The 16783-nt window shown below is 38.4% G+C and overlaps 2 pseudogenes across 2 annotated transcripts; both read left to right on the top strand.

Moving 5' to 3' along the window:
• The first annotated feature begins 9521 nt into the window (after positions 1 to 9521).
• Positions 9522 to 12256, top strand: LOC308641614 (melanoma inhibitory activity protein 2-like; annotated as a pseudogene). Its single transcript has 3 exons — positions 9522 to 11372; positions 11424 to 11469; positions 11725 to 12256. The product of its transcript is annotated as a melanoma inhibitory activity protein 2-like (transcript).
• A 2701-nt stretch (positions 12257 to 14957) lies between these two features.
• On the top strand, positions 14958 to 16558 carry LOC308641613 (protein lin-54 homolog; annotated as a pseudogene). Its single transcript has 2 exons — positions 14958 to 14964; positions 15015 to 16558. The product of its transcript is annotated as a protein lin-54 homolog (transcript).
• Positions 16559 to 16783: the final 225 nt, after the last annotated feature.

Raw genomic sequence — 16783 nt, 5'->3', positions numbered from 1 at the left:
TTTGCTTCATGACAGGGACCAGTAGGCTGGCTATGCAGCTGCAGGGAGCCATGTCAGTTGTCCACAAAGCCTAAAACCAGAATCAACCCAAATAAAAATGGAGAGAACAATGGAGAGGATGAGGGAGGTGGAATATTTAATATTCCAGTTGAAGAGGAAGACAGTTGTGATGTGTGTCCCGCAGGGCTCCTCCACAACTTGAGCTAAATAAAGACACCTGCATCAAAGAATCGGTGTGATCCCACTATTGGAAATGTCAATAACTGGTAAAATCATGCAGAGATAAAGTAGGAAAGCTATTGGGATATGAGGGTGGGGGTTCTTGGAGTGACTGCAGAAGCTGTATGTCTTCTTTCGAAGGTGATGGAAGCATTTCAAATACGATATGGTGATGGTTATCCAGAGGCCAGGAGTATACTACAAACTGCTTTCTCATTCATGTACTTTAGGATGATGAACTTTATCCAAGTAAAAAAATTCAAAAAAGGAAAACACCTTCAGAGTCATACCTCTCTGGTCTTCTCTCCCCAACAATTATTCAATCTTGCAGTTCCTGTCTTACTTGGACAGGAATTCCATTTCCTTCCAATTTCTGTGCCACATATTCAGTAATTGCCTTCTTGCTGCACGGCCTCCCTCCATCTCTTGTTTCCCACCAAATAATCCAGCACCTTGCCACCAAATTTCCCCCCAAAGCTCTTAAACCCAGCAGGAACTCATGCCTCCAACCAAATAATACCAAATAATACAGTGTGTAAGCAGTTTGCAAATGGCATGACATGGGCTAGATATCCATTTATACAACATGGCTGGTTGGGATGCCACGCCTCCATTGCCATAAATGTGATACCCTGTTGCAATTGGTTTTTAAGCGAATTAGGCAGATACATCTGTGGAAGCCAAATGTTTGGTAGATACCTTGGTAGGAAACCTAATGATTTTACACAGCCTCTCCAGTGCCAGCAGGCCAGATACTGCTTTGAGGTTGGCTTAGAGTCTTTTCTTAAGTTTGCATGTTTGTCAAGATGAAGAGAAGGGTAACCAGTTTCTGCTTTGAAAAGAGGAGGCATATAAACATGCTGCTAGGTGAAAGTTTTTGCTTTTGCCAAAGTCCACATATCTGGATGAAACTGATGTCTCCATAAAGCAAGTATGAACCACTTGTCTACTTACTTGGGGCACTCTTCTGGGAAGCTGGGCCAGACATGTACACAGCCAGAATCACTGTGACTGAGAGTGAATGCTTTGCACTCTCTGAGAGGCAAGTGGATATCTGTACTCGGCCACAGTGACAAGCTGGATGTTCTGGTGTGATCTGCACATTCAGAAGAGCCCATTGTGAGGATTAAGATTTTTTTTGACTTGGGAGCACGGTCACAGGGAGGGCAAGCAAAGTTCTTCCAAAGTGAAGTTCTAGATATGAACTTTCTAAGTAATGAGACTGGAGGAAAAATTTAAAACTAAAGTTGATATTGTGCATATGCTTGTGGGTTTTAGCTTCCATCATGGATGTCCACAAATGATAGGCCTTCTCTGCTGTGCAGGTGCTGGGAGTCATTTGGGTTTGAGCCATTTAGTTGGTTTTGGTTAATGAACAGGATGCTTTATTTTCCAGTGACCATTCTGATTTTTAGAAAGCAGAAAAAGGCTCAGCATCAGTGCTATAGTGAATATTACTGTAAACATGTCAAGGTTATTTGGAGGAGAGTATAGATTTGATTGAGGAATACATTCCATAGTTGACTTTAAATGGAATGAAGTTGTGGAAATAATTCTGATGTTCTTGAGAGAAAGTAGACAGTGTCACAAAGCTCTGACTTGTATGGCTTCAAATTTTCCTGGACAGAGTAAATCTTTTACTGACAGCTCTTCTATTACATTTGTGTGAGAAGAAGGTTGTGGCCCAGAGAGAGGAGTCAGAAGCCAAGTCTCAGAGCATTGCTTTTGAGGGTCACTGGCAGGTTGTTTCCCACTGACTCACATGTTCTGAGAGTCCCTGTATTAGGCCTGTCACTGAGGAAACAAGAAGTTGGCTTGACAGGATGAAGTGTTCCAAACCTGTGTGGGGTTTGAGGATCTTTAAGAGATAAGCTGTTCAGGCAGTCCATGCTTGAACAGTTTGATTCGAGTTAAAGGCATGAAAGTGTTCACAAATCCCCAGTGTATGAATATTTATCTAGAAATTGACATGAAAATGCTAGAATATTCTAGATGATATAAGCAGGTGTATACTCAGATTTGTGTTCTTTTATGAGTTGTCAAAAGAGAACACAGATAAGAACAATTGCTAAGAAATGAGTGGTGCTTCACGTGCCTCGACTGGAGAGAATTCATCATATGTGAGAACAGTGATGCTCCCTTGCTTATTTTAAATTCTCTCTGTGTTTTTGAAATCATTATAAGCTCTTCATGTATGCTGTCTCCTTATTTTTAAAAACAGCCTTATGAAGGTGGTATAATTATTATGGTGTCTTTTTAAGGGAAGGAAATAAAAAAATAGAAAGGTAAGAACTGGTAAGTAGTTAGGCCAGGATTCTTTTTCAGAGGGTTCGTTTATATAGAAACCATGCACTTAGCTGTCTTACTATCCTGACTTTAAAGAAATAAATGAATGTCAATCTGAAATCATTCCAAGGACATGTTAAAACAGCTTATCCAGAGTCTTGGAGTTGGTTGTTCGGTATCTAAATCAGTTTATCAGATTTACCCTTAGAATATTACTTTTGTGGAGAAGACAGTCTTGGTTGTATTTTGTGTTTAATGTATTTATAATGTCCTTTTGTTATGAAAATATCTTTTGAGCACCAGCCCAAATCCAGTTGGACTATGTGCATCTTGGATCCGGGTTATATCAAGCAGAAGCTTGAACGATTACTAAGGCTCAGTTCTCTAACTCACTCATCAGTTCTTATCCTGGTTCCTTCTTCTCTTTGGCAGTCACATTTGAGACTTCCAGAATGTATGGTTTTGATTAGATTCGAAGGCCAGCAGAAAAAAGAAGGGAAAATGATTGATGAGAAGGTAAAGCAGCACACGTGTGCAGAATGGGGAGCCCAATTACTATGCCCCAGATTAAAGGCAAAATGTGACACCCAGTGAAAGTGTTTATCTTTGTGCCTAAGCAGAAGCAGTGTAAATGAATATTGCATACCAGTGCAATTTTATATTTGCTTAACTGCATTATCATTTTGAGGCAAGTATTTTTTCCCTGTCCCTTAAATGTTATTTATTTTTTAATGTGGAACATCAAATTTTAATTTTGAAACATTTCATTTAGTTCTCAAATTATTAAACAAAAGGAATGATGAATTATGATTTTAGTAACGAGCCCTTCTTACAAAATTCATCTCCTGTCTCAAAAAAACAATAGAAAATCCATATATGATATTAGCTAATGATCTATTTACAGATGAAATTTTATACAAATTTATAGTAGTAAACTATTAAAAGAAATACTTCAATCATATAGCTTAAAATATGAAGACAGGTGAAAATTAACTCAACGTGTAGTAGTCTTTATACATTGTAAAATTTGTATAAAATACAATAATTTCTTAAAATAAAGAATATTATGACATATTGGTGTCAACTTACACAGATGTAAGCTGGCATCAGCTTTTTTGCCTAACTTGTTTATTTCACCAAACTTCATATATTACATGGATATGCCAGTATTTTTTTTTTACTTGAACACACAGGAACATAATGTACAGTGCTTTATAAAACCAGTGGTTAACTTAGGAATGATTTCATTTTCAACCACATCCTATACTTTTTTTTAGTTGTTGATATATTTTTGTTTTATTTTTCATATATGGTGCTGAGAAACAAACCCGAGGGCCTCATACATGCCAGTCAAGTTTGCTACCACTGAGCTGCAGCCCCAGCCCCACATTCTACATCTTTTTAAGATGATGAACCCTCTTGCTATTGAATGAAGTCTTTTCAGTCCATGTTTCTATTTCCAAGCATTAATTCTTATTTTTTTTAATTTGTTGTTTCAGTACTTAGTTCCCATGGGAAAACTGTGGTAACTACCTCACTACCAGGCTTCTTTCCCTACTTTTGTTCTCAGGACTCTGAAAACCCATAACTATATGGCACCATAATGAAATTGGTAGAAGAGGCCAATGACAAAGAATGGATATAAATATTAAAAGGTAGGCTAAGCTGGATCCTGCCACAATTGTAAGGTGTGGGCACACTGGCTCCCTCCAAGCCTTCCAGAGCTTCCACAGAACAGCTCCTGGTTAAACTCTTCCTTTCCTTCTGTCTGTTGAGAACACAGAGCATTTTTATTCATGACTCCTCTGATGGCTGATGGACACCTTAGCCAGGGAGGGAGCCTCCGAGTGTGCTCAGCAGACCTTGGTCAGGAGTGGCTTTGGGGTAGAGAATGCTGGTTATTTTACATCTCCTGTATTGCTCAGTTCTGAATGCAAACTAACCTCAGCAGAAAACTGCAAATGAAATGTATACATCAAGCATGTCCATGTTACTGTGGGACATCCAGGGTGGTTGAGAAAGAGCCACAATGGATGAATGTAAATTTTTCACATTGTTTCTTTAGCACTTGACTTGAACACAAGTGCATCACTTACCACCACATCTCACAAATGTTCTGGACATGCAGTTCATGGGGTAAAATGGAAATTACATTTCATAGCCATTGTCTCCCTGACAGCAAGTATAAGATTAATGTTGCCTACTTTCCAACCAATGAATTGAGCTGCTTCTGTTATAAAATTAAATATTATTTCTGAATACATTTCTAGTCAATGCTTTTGCTTTTTTTCTCATTACTTTATTGGTTTCATTATAGGAAAATTAAAAACCTATAAAATTAAGTTGAGGATCAAGTCTTTAGGTTAACTCATGATCAAACTAGAAAGAAAGAATCACTAACATTTTTTTCTTGAGTTTTTCCTCTCTACCATAGGCCCTTACTGATACTGAGTTGTATGTTTAGTTTCCCAAAGAGGAAAACCCAAGTTAGAGTACCAACATTTCTGTCTTAAGGAAGCAAAATGTAATGATGGGGAACAGGGGTGAGGGAAGGAAGATGCATTCTACAGCACAATGAATCTCTTGGCTTAAGTAGGAGATAATACAGCTTCTCCTTGGCTCTTATTTCATAAATTAATTTCTTCAAATCATAATCCAAAGAGTTTATCTATTACAAGAAAATTTCAGTTTTAAAGAAGCAAATACATTTTTACATACTGCCATATCAGTGCCTGTTGTATTCTGCTACCTTTCCTATCCTCTACTATCTACATTGTAAAGACAAAACAAAATAAACAAATACAAAAATGGTTACTTAGCAAAGGTACACCTTACAATCCCAACTGAGTGGTGAAACCCAGACACCTGCTTCACTCTGATGGCTGGTTTGGTTGTGCTAAGACTCAGGAGCCACACAACAACCCTCTGCACAGCTCCTGACCTTCCAGAAGTCCACACATGTGCTCTTTCCATCAGACTGCTTTGTGCTCTTCATTTTTGTGATGTGATTTCAAGTCTTCCCAGTGTTTATTTCCTCAGATGTTTTCCACAAAGCCTCCTGGGAAAAGCCCAGTTTTCCCATAGTGTTGTAATGTGCCTTTGGACCAACCATCCTCTCACATTTTATGAACAAACACAATATCTCCTTTAAGTCCCCAAGTTCTGCCTCACTTAGTGGAGAATAGGAAACCTCCACCTAGTGCCTTTCACAAACAATAGGTTAGATTCATTCATGACAGGACCCAGTGAGGAACATGCCAGACCAGGAGGTAGAGCAATAGGACTGCAAAGTCCAGGGAGCTAGTCTTCAAATGGAAAGCTTCTTGGTTCAAGGCTGTTCATGCTGGTGCCACAGTGACTGGGCCATTCCCATCCATGGGGCAGTAGCCGGCCCTGCCATGGCCTCCCTCCAAATGGTAACTCAGGACCCATGGCTCCCTGTAGGGGTGACTCATCACCATTTATCCCTGCTTCCAGCTCCACTTCAACTTCAGCAATGCTGGAGATGCTACTCAGGGCTTCAATTTTGTGGCAGAACCAGAAGGCAACTTCAGTAACCCCTTTTTTCTATTTTACTGTCCTTGTCAAGTTTCCTTGCTGAACTGCTCCCACGAGATGATGAAGAATCATGGGGTTGTGGGACGTCCAGGGAGAATGGTCACTGTCTGGCCACTGGGCTTGGTTTCATGAGAGGCAGTGATGATACTTGGGGAGGTCTATGAAGTGGCTGAAGCACAGGCCAGTGAGGTACCGGCTTGACTGAAACTGACAGCAGCAGCATGGGCAGCAGAACCTGCCACTGGTGGCAGAGGCTGTGGGGAGGCCAGCAAATGGTGGGGCAGGCCCATAAATGCAGGTAGCATTCTACACCTGGATGGGCATCAGTGCTGCTGTGGGGTATTCTTGATTATGTGCTGCAACTGCCCTCACTTCATTACAGGCCAGGTTGACTGTAATCTGCCCAGGCATGTGCAACAGAACCTTAGTTTGACCACTTATTTGGTTGTGAGCTGCTGACACTACAGCTGGAGAGACAACCATGGGTGTCCCAGCCACACCATTTCTATGGAGCTTCTGGGAAGGCCCTCCTGCAGTGGAGGGCCTGACCTTTGTCATCCCCTAATTTGTCTGACCCACAGTAGACATAGGAACTTTAGCTTGGGTAGCATTTATCACTTCCCTTCTGACAGATGCCACATAATTGCCCCAATCTCAGTGGTATGCATTGACATCCCTTTGAACCAGCCATCTGGCAATGCTCAAACACTAAAATCATCTCCCCTATTCCCAGTTCTAGCTCATCTTCTTTCTGGGAGTCTATGGGTGGATAGCCACATACACACTGGGGTGAGTCTGAGTCTGAAAATGTGCAATCTGTACAGTGGATCCTGCCATGGGTCTGGGTCCCATTTCAGCAGCAGGAACACCAACAGTAGTGTGGAGGTGAGGACAATGACAGCCAGGAGATGTGGTGGTAGAGGGGAGGATTCATAGTTTCAAGGGCAGCTGGAGTGGGGACATCTAACAGGAAAACGAATGAGGAGCCAGTTATCCCTGAGCTGCTTAGGAATGAGGTCACAGTTAACTCAGTGGTATTCATATGAATTTGAGAAGGGACACTGCAGGAATTCCAGACAGTTTGCTGATTCTCTCAGCAGCTGTGGGGTTGCTGGGGCTGATGAGGACAGGAGGGCTAATCTCCATGGAGTGGCAGTTCTGGGATGTATGGGAAGACTTCTTTGCCATGGTGAGGGAAGGGAAGGAGTGCTGCTTTTTGGTGTTCTTCTTGGTGTCAGAGAGCTTTGGGGCAGTGCTGCTCTGGACTATTGCTGAGGGACATTCTCCAGCATCAACTTCTGGCAGGGGATGCTTATCTCATTCCATCAGCTGTTTAGCAGCTGAGTTAAACTCAATGTGGGAAATCAGAAATATGCCTACTTTCTCTGCCAACATTCCTTCAGCCCAGTTTTCATCCACTCTGGGTATCACAGTCGGAAAAATATCCTTTGCAAACAGAAGGCAATCTTTGTCCATTTCTTTGTCTTGTACTTCAAAGTCATAAAGTTCTTTGCACTGAGGTGGGGGTTTAGGTGATGGTTGAATAATCTGCTAAAAATGTCTCCCAGGACTTGTCCATCTGTACCTTTTTGCTAGAGCAGTTCCTCCTGGTGCAGAACCTGCAGGAGATGCTGGCTAACATGGTGGAGAAGCTGGAAGGGGCAAGTACACTTTAGACTTGAGTATTTTAGTGTTCTCAGCTGCTATGGGATGGTGGCTCTTACAGGTATTGGAAATCATGTTTGTGGAGATAAGTCAATGACTTTCACTTGTGACTCCCTTGGTGTTGACCTTCTGCTTTATGTAGCACCCCATCATATCTTGAACTTGAAAATATAAATCCAAGTGCAATGTTATCTGTGTGGCTGCTTGTTGTGCTCATGTTTAACAGCCTTTCTTGGGCATCTGTGTATCTCCCTGCATCTTCAGAGCTCTGACTGTTCCTGTTTGGACTAGTTGTTTTGTGCATGGCTCTTTGTTGTATACCATTATTTATTGTCAAATACTGTTAACTGTGTAGCTATGTTCTAAGCTGTTGTTTGACGAAAAAAAATTCATGGCACTGTTACATACTTTAGGTATTGAAATCACAGTGATATGCTTTTAGTGAATTGTAAATTTGCAAATAGCTAATCATTTTCTTTTGAAAATTAAGACTCTTATTTCTGTCTTCAAATGCAGATATTTTCCTTCAAAAATCTATCTGGTTATTTTAATTACTTTCCATGTGACAAACTCTTACTGACTGGGTAGTACCCATTGGTAACAAATTCATAGTTTAAAGTTAAGGAGAAGTGTAAATGGTCACATTTTTGGATCTTCTCTGTAATTTTTAAGGGCCTTCTAAGTGCTGCACTGTTGTGTAGTTTAATAAACTAGAGTATTTCCAGGAGTAGAACCAAAATTTTTCTTTTGTCATTAGTGATCTCTGTATTGCTATCATTGTTGTATTATTATTATAGTTGAGATCAGAATAGAAATTAATAATACATGGTTCCAAAAAAATGAATGATTAATTGTGATGTAACATATAGTTTTACACATGTACAAATCTTATAGCTCTGTATTTTAAAATATATTAGCATCACAGCTTAGGACTTTTAATCAGGCTGTGAATGAATTCTAAATTAAATTTTAACATGCATAATTTGATGAAAACTTAATATAGGAAACAGATGCATTTCATGGAGCTGGATCTTTCTTTCAGATGCTAGAATTTCTTAGGAAGAAAACACTGTCAAATAGCTCAAGGGAAAAATGTATGAGTTTTTAGGGGTAAGAAAGATTTTTATTTGAGCAGTTTTGATGGTACCCAGGAGATATTCAAAATATTTTACAACTGCTTTGGCATAAATACCAGTGAATCAGAGTGGCTGGCAGCCAGAGTGCTGGAGGTTGGGTGGTCTGAGTGATTTGTGTGGAGTTCTTGGAGGACCCCTGGGGAGGTCCAGAGATGTACACCAAGAAGGATAGTTATTTTACACTGTAACAATCATGAGAGCTTTTACTGGTTATATTTGATTGATGGATGCTGCTGGAACTTACAAGAATCATCTTTCAGATTCCCTAGATGCCAATATCATCTCTCCTTGAGTCTTCTTATGTCTCCTTCAAACTCCTTATGGTACTTTGATGGTGGGAATTATTTTATCAAGCAAATTGACATCTCTCAGTTAACAAATTATACACAGTACCTTCTCTGGATTGAAGATTCCCCGTTTCCGAGGGTAACACGTGTCAAAAAGGAAACACTAATCTTTTTTTGGGAAGCAGAATACCAGGGATTGAACTCAAGGGCACTCAACCACTGAGCCACATCCCAAGCCCTAGTTTGTATTTTATTTAGAGACATGGTCTCACTGAGTTGCTTAGCATCTCGCTTTTGAAGCTGGCTTTGAATCACAATATTTCTGTCTTAGCTCCTGAGCTGCTGGGATTAGAGGCATGCACAACCACACTCAGCTTACCATTTTCTAAATATAGGGTGCTACTGATTTCCTACAAGACAATGTTTGCATTTTATAAAGCAAACTTTTAAGTATTAGAATTTTGGTAGGAAATGAAATTACAAGTTGTAGAAAAGTGCACGAACAGTTGTTTCTGAACTCTGGAAATGTTCAAGAATTGCATGGGGTACTGCATCTGTCATCATCATCTCTGGTGATCTGGAGAATGATTATATGAATAATGTAAAACTTTCTTAAGTTTAAATAAGTGGAAAGACCAGGTGCCCATGTCACAGAGTGGAAAGTCTCAAATGTAATTGCCCCAGACTTCAATTTTTAGCGGGGTGTGGTTCAGTATCTTATTACTATTTGTTATGCTATCAAAGTTTCTTTTCCATTTCAAAATTCTATAATCCTTCAAAGGGAAATGATTTTTAAGAATTCTCACTTTTTTGCCTCTAGTTAATAACGGGTAAAGGAGAGTGGGAATGAGTGGAACAACATTTGATGTCTGTTCTGTCTGTCCATTTAATGATGAGAATAACTCTATTAGTGAATATTATTATTAGCATTACTAAAGTGTGAATGAGCTGCATGTTCAGATGAGGAAAAGGCTCAAGAATTTGATTTGAAAGTAGGTAGATTGATACAGGTGCAGTAGATGCAAAGAAGCTACTCTCATTTAGTGGCTTTTACATCCAAACAGAAACAGCTCTGGAAAGTAAAGAGGAATCTGCAGCCTGGTTTTTGTGTATTTTACTTGATGGCTAACTGCTTCCATTAGGGTATGGAACTAAAGACAATTGTTTGAGTCCCAGAACTGTTGCTTTTTAGTGGTATGCCTTGACCAGTAATCTCTCTGAAACTTAGTATGATTTGTGTTGCTATAATTGAATATCACCCTTAGTAAGTTATAGAAAAAAGACATTTATTTAGCTCTTGGCTCTGGAAGTTCAAGAGCATGCTTCTGGCTTCTGCTGAGTCCCACTGGGTCATAAGGTGGTAGAAGATAGCACATGGTGTGGTTTCGGAGGGAATAGCCAAAGTAGCCTTAGTGTGCTGGCTGGGCAACTGCTTCCCCTCACCCCTACATGGGGTTGGTCCTGGAAGAAGTAAGCAGGGTTGTGGTGTGCATTGTTGGAAGACATGGAAATACACCCTAGTCCTTATGGCTGTCTGTAGGAGTTGGTGATATTTACAGCTATTGGGTTTTTTGTTGTTGTTTTGTTTTTGTGGAGAAGTTATCAGTCTGTGAGGAGCAAGTGTTGCATGAGAAGAGAAAAAAAGCTTGCTCTAAAACTTTCTGGATTAAATAAAGAAAAATGTGAACTACTTGAAAAAGTTATCCTTGTTCAAAAAGAGTATGAAGGCTTAGAGTCACCTTTAAAGGATGATATTTTGGTGAAGGAGTCAATAGAAGCAGAAAATTTGGAGGCAATTTATGAAAACTTGGATAGGTTGGTATTTAAACTTGAGGATGAAATAGTGTTTATAGAAAAAGAGCTAAGAGAAAACTAAACATTCTAAACTGGATGAATTGATGGTGGTTATATCAAAAAGGATTAAGTTCCTAGAAGATGAATCAAAATCACTCAGATCACAAATACCTGATAATAAAACAACCTTGACTATTCCAAATGAATGAAGGAGGATATAAGGAAGCAATAAGAGAGGTTTTGAATGAAAATTCCCAACTTCAAGAAAGTCAGAAACAGCTTTTACAAGAAGTTGAAGTATGGAAAGAAAAAGTAAATGTCCTTAATAACAGAAAATGACATTTGAACACTCTAAAGTACATGCAGAACAAGTTCTAAGAGATAAAGAAAATCACATTAAGTCTCTGACTGAATACTTGCTGCTGATGCACACACAGAAGACCTAACAGATGATGGTAACTTAGATTTTGAAATGAAGAGTGTTGGATGATCACTTAGAGGATCAGCCAAAAGGAGATTTGAAGGTATGGTTTTATGCTCCTAAGTTAAAGACCTCTTTTAAAACCTTAGAAGGAGAAGAAAATCAGGGATGGGGATATGGCTCGAGTGGTAACACACTTGCCTGGCATGCGCGGAGCGCTGGGTTTGATCCTCAGCACCACATAAAATAAAATAAAGATGTTGTGTCCACCAAAAACTGAAAAATAATTATTAAAAGACTCTCTCTCTCTCTAAAAAATGAAATTTTTACTTTATTGTCTTATTTAATTGAAACAAAGGAAGACCTTATAGAGAATATTAAAAATCTAAAGACAGAACAAGTATCTTTGCAGTCAAAAAATACACCATTTAAAAGTGAGAATCAGAATCTGCAGCAGCAACTTAAAGTAATGATTGAATTATATCAAGAAAATGTAATGAAACTCCAAAGGTAATAAATAGTAGAGGGAAATTACCAGGTAGAGAAAGAGAAGCTTTCAAAAATGGAGGAAAACATCAGCCATGCAACTGAACAGCTGGAGAACTACAGAAAGCAAGTCAAAGATCCTGAAGAATTGGAGAGAACCATTCATTCTAACCCTGGGACTGATTATGTACTATGAGAAAAAAGCATATGATAATGAGTTGGCAGCTCAGAGTGCTGAAAGAAACCTCAATGATTTAAGGAAACAAAATGCCCAAAACAGACAAAACTTAACTTAAAATGAATTTAAATTTAAGCTTGTAGAAAAAGATCTTTCTGCACTTGATGATTCAAATACAGCTTTTGGCAGAGAGAATTCCCTAAATGGTCCCTCACCATTGGGTTGATCTTCATCTGAAGTGAGAGATCCTCTTTTGGAAAAGAAGTGTCCACTCAGACTCTTACCTTTGCTTACAGGGGCAGGAGGAAGAGCCTGAAGAGGCCCAGAGGATTCTCTGGGCCCTCAGATTATCAATGAAAGAAGAGAATCAGGCTATGATGGGATAAGTGTCAACTCCATGGGAACAGAAACCTAAGATGATGATGTCTCCACCAGGCCAACCATATTCTGAACCACGTCTTCCTGTACTAAGGCAAGATGAATGTTATTCAAATTATGGTTGACCACCTTGGAGCAGCAGAATTCAGAAGTTCTACTATGTCTCCATTGGATAAAATGGATGGTCCTATGTCTTCAGAAATGGGATCCAGTAGAAATGATACCAAAGTTGATCTTGGTGATTCCAATGTGCCTGATTCATCTGTCCCTGCTGAAAATGAAGCAACTGGCTCTGGCTTTTCTTTCTAACCTTTCCCTCCAATCAGAGGTCCATTGTTTCCAGTGGATCCAAGGAGTCAGTTGATGAGAAGAGGACCTTTTTTTCCTCCACCTCCTCCAAGAAACATGTATGGAGCATCTCGAGAATATTTTCCACTGGAGCCCACCACCTGCTCCATTCCCAATGGGATTGTTGTGTTTTCCTCATTATCTCCTCCCAAGAGCTGAATTTCCCCCCTCCCTCCCCCGCATTCTGAAAGTAGAAATGAGTTTCCTTCAGGGTTGTTTCCATCTTCAAATGAGCCTGCTACTGAACATCCAGAAGCACAACAAGAATCCTGACAATATTTTGTATCTGCCTTCAAATGTAATCTCTCTCTCATTTTTAGTTTAACTAACTGCTTTTACTCAAGGGATTATACTTCTGCTCCAATTGAAATTTAATGGAATTATAATTCTTAGAATAACATTTTGTAAATAAATATGGTTTAAATATGAATCAAATGAGTCAATTATTTCCATTTTATTTTATTCTAGATAGTGTAACTTAATTTGATTAATTTACTATTACATAAGCAACAATGGGAATATTATATACATAATCTTGCAGTCAGTGATATTTTAAAATCTAAACAAAGCTTGTGCCTTGATACAATTAAGTGTACTTATTATGACTGTAGCAAATGTGAACATAACTTTATGCTTAGTGAAAGATTTTAATTGATTTAAAGTCTTATTTGCCATTGATGATAATAATTAAAATAATGTAGTTTTTCCATAAAATAAAAATAACTAGAGCATATTAAGAGTAAACAATAAAGCATGACTATGTCATGTAAGTAGGAAATTTAAAATATAAAAAAAATTTCAGTTCTCAGAAAACTTTCTAAAATTGTAATCTACAATTTAAGTTCACTCAGCCCCCTTTGTCGCTTATATCCTTTATTTTATGCCCATTTTCATAAAATTATGAATTGTATTCTGCTCTGAGCTAGGTACCCCTTTTTTTGTATTGATAAGCATGTCTTCAGGGTATGATGTGCTCCTTTAATGAAGACTTGTGTGGTAGAATGGGGCATTCCATGGGTTAAAATTATATTCCAATGAGTGTAAAATTATGCAAAATCACAGGTTGTATATGCAGGAAGTTATGTGTCTTTAAATAAGTAGGCTTGCCCCTAGTGGCAAAGCAGAGTAATAAATGAGAAATCTAAGAAGATACATTTTTTGATCAATAGGCAATAGCCAGATAAACCCAGAATGAGTATCAGTGAAAATATGAAGAAAGAAATAAGGATGAAAAGGAGGGAAATGTGTAATATGCATTTGCCAAAGTGCATTAAATGGATTTTCAGATTCCCACATAGGGGCCTGGAAGGGTGTACAGTGAGAACAGTTATTGACAATGGCATGAGCTTGTTGAAGAAATGGAAAACATCATCATTAGTGATTGAGCATTTTGATGAAAAAAATCCATGAAATTTTACAGCATCTGAAAATAAAAGATAAAGTGATCTCACAGCTCTGTGTGGGTGTTATTCTCTATCAAAAGTCCAGGAATCTTAGTGTGGCTGTACATATGAGCAAGGAAGTTGGGGGACATATGATGCTCTGAAAGAGTTTGAAGAGTTAAAAAGAAGAGACAGTAAATTGGATTCCAAATGAGGAGATAACACAGCTACAGAAATATGAGGAACAGGTTTACCTGTATATTAAGAATCTATAACAGTGTTTACAGCAGTAGAAAATAATCTCAATGCTAGGATAATGGCAATTAATTCAGCTTCCTCTGAAGAGATTTGAGGCAGGATCCTGTTGTTTTTTTAACAATTGGAAAGAAAAAGTAGAAAGTAGTTGGGCTTCAGTTGTAATTTCTAATTTCTTTGAGAAATCATATTGATGAAACTTAATCCCAATTATTCTATATTTAATTTACTTATTTTAATTATAAAATAAGAATATCAGAACAATGTGATTAGCAGTATTAGTTATCTCTTCTCTGTTGAAAAATTTTAGAAGCAATGGATGTTTTATTACATTTTAGACATTTTTTTAGAAATAAATATTTTATTTTCTGGCCATCTAAAAAATCTTGTGAGTTAGAATTTTAAAGACGTCTATATTTCTATTTAATTAATTGATTTGAATTGAATTATTTGGCTCCATTTACTGACTTAAATTTTAATTGATGAGTGCCAATTTGTTTAAATGCCAGTTTGATACCAACCAAGCACACTATATATAGACAGGACAGGCCTGTATAATTGGGAATGGCAGGTATAAAATCTAGTAGCCATGACGGATACTGAAGTCAAAGGTGATCCTAGAGGTGGTGCCAGATGAGATTGCTAACATCAACCTGTGGTCCAGTATTCATGAAGCTGATCTTTGCAAAAGCAATTAATAGTAAAGCAGCTACAGATCAGACAATGAGTCATTGCAGGTAGAGTTCTTTCACAGTCTACCCCTGGAACTGTATCAAAGACTATAACAATATCTGAAAGTGGTGTTATTGCATCAACTTTCAGTTTTACAATGCAGATGCCAAATAAAATAGCCATCTCACCTTTGAAGTCACCAAATAGAGCAATGAAATCAGCTGTGCAGAGCATCACTGTTGGAGGAGTGAGCATATCACAATTTAAGACAGATATTCCTCTGGAAACTGTTCCCAATTCCTCTAGAAATGCTGGCAACTGTTCAGCAGATTCAAGTGCCTGGAAGGAAGTTTCATTTTGTCTGATTTGTTACTGCCACAACAGCCAGTATCTTAACTCAACCAGTTAGTCAGAATCCAAGTACAAGCATTAAGCCTCTTTAGGGAGCAAAGCCAATGGTTGTTTATACAACCCCAGTGCACATGTCAGTTCCATTTGTCCAAGCTCAGGCTTTCCAACAAGTTGTCCCAAAATCAGTCAATCCAGCTTCATAAATAGTAACTAACAGCCAACCACAGCATTGATGCCTTTCACCCCACTGACACAGATCCAGCCCAGCTTCCCTAACCTGCCTCCAGGTACTGTCCTGGCACCAGCTCCATGAACAGGGATTGTGGGTTATGCAGTGCTTCCAGCTCAGTACATTACTCAGCTACAGCAGTCTTCATATGTGTGTATAGTAGTCAGCTCTAATTTTACTGGAATATCTGGTATCCAGACTCAGGCAAGTCTTCCATTCAATGGTATAATCCCATCAGTATCTGCCAGTCAGACAAGAATGCCCTGTAATTGTACAAAATCACTGTTTGAAATTATACTGTGATTGCTTCGTAAATGGCAAATTTTATAACAGTTGCAGTTGTACTAATTGTTATAACAATTTGGAACATGAAAATAAAAGGCAAAAAGTATAAAGGAATGCCTTGACAGAAATACAGATTTTAAGCCTAGGATAGGGAAAGGAAAGGGGGAGAAGCATATCGATGTCATAGCAAGGGATGTAATTGTAAATGTCAGGATGTCTTAAAAATTCCTGAGTGCTATGAGGAAAAAAATAATGTGTTCCTCAATATGTAAATGTGTTGACTAAGAATTTTGAAGAAAGCCCAGAAAGAAAGACATGGATGCATTTGTCAAATAAAGCTGAAATAAGAGTACAGCAACAAACTTCATGGAGACTAAATTATCTTCTCAGACTTGCTTACTAGGCCAACACTGGCTTTGAATAGTGGAGGAGGAAAATTGCCATTTAGTAGGTTTATAACTAAGAAAGTAGTAATTGGATTCACACCCAGGCAGAGCAGGCAGACAAGAAGAGAAAATCAAAGGGAGCAGCAGAGTGGATGATTCTTGAGGAATTGGGACGCTGTTTGATGTGCATCATCAACTCTGCAGGAAAAGCAAAAAGTGACCCTGCATCCATGAATTACTAACTCTTTCACAAGACTGATGAATGGACCTGTACAGAAATGTTAAGGATGCTTGACTTTCTGAAAGATAGTTTAACAATTACTGTATTTTAATTTATTTCTTTTTTAAAAAATATGAAATTATAATATTGAAAGAGAAGAAATGAGAACATTTTATATCTTAGTTAATTCTATGCCTCATCTAAATTGGATTTTTCTTTTTAAATTTTTTTCTTTACTGTATTATGG

This window comes from Spermophilus citellus, assembly GCF_964194105.1.
Source record: "Spermophilus citellus genome assembly, chromosome: 2".
NCBI lineage: Eukaryota > Metazoa > Chordata > Mammalia > Rodentia > Sciuridae > Spermophilus > Spermophilus citellus.
This window is presented reverse-complemented; position numbering and strand designations above follow the sequence as displayed.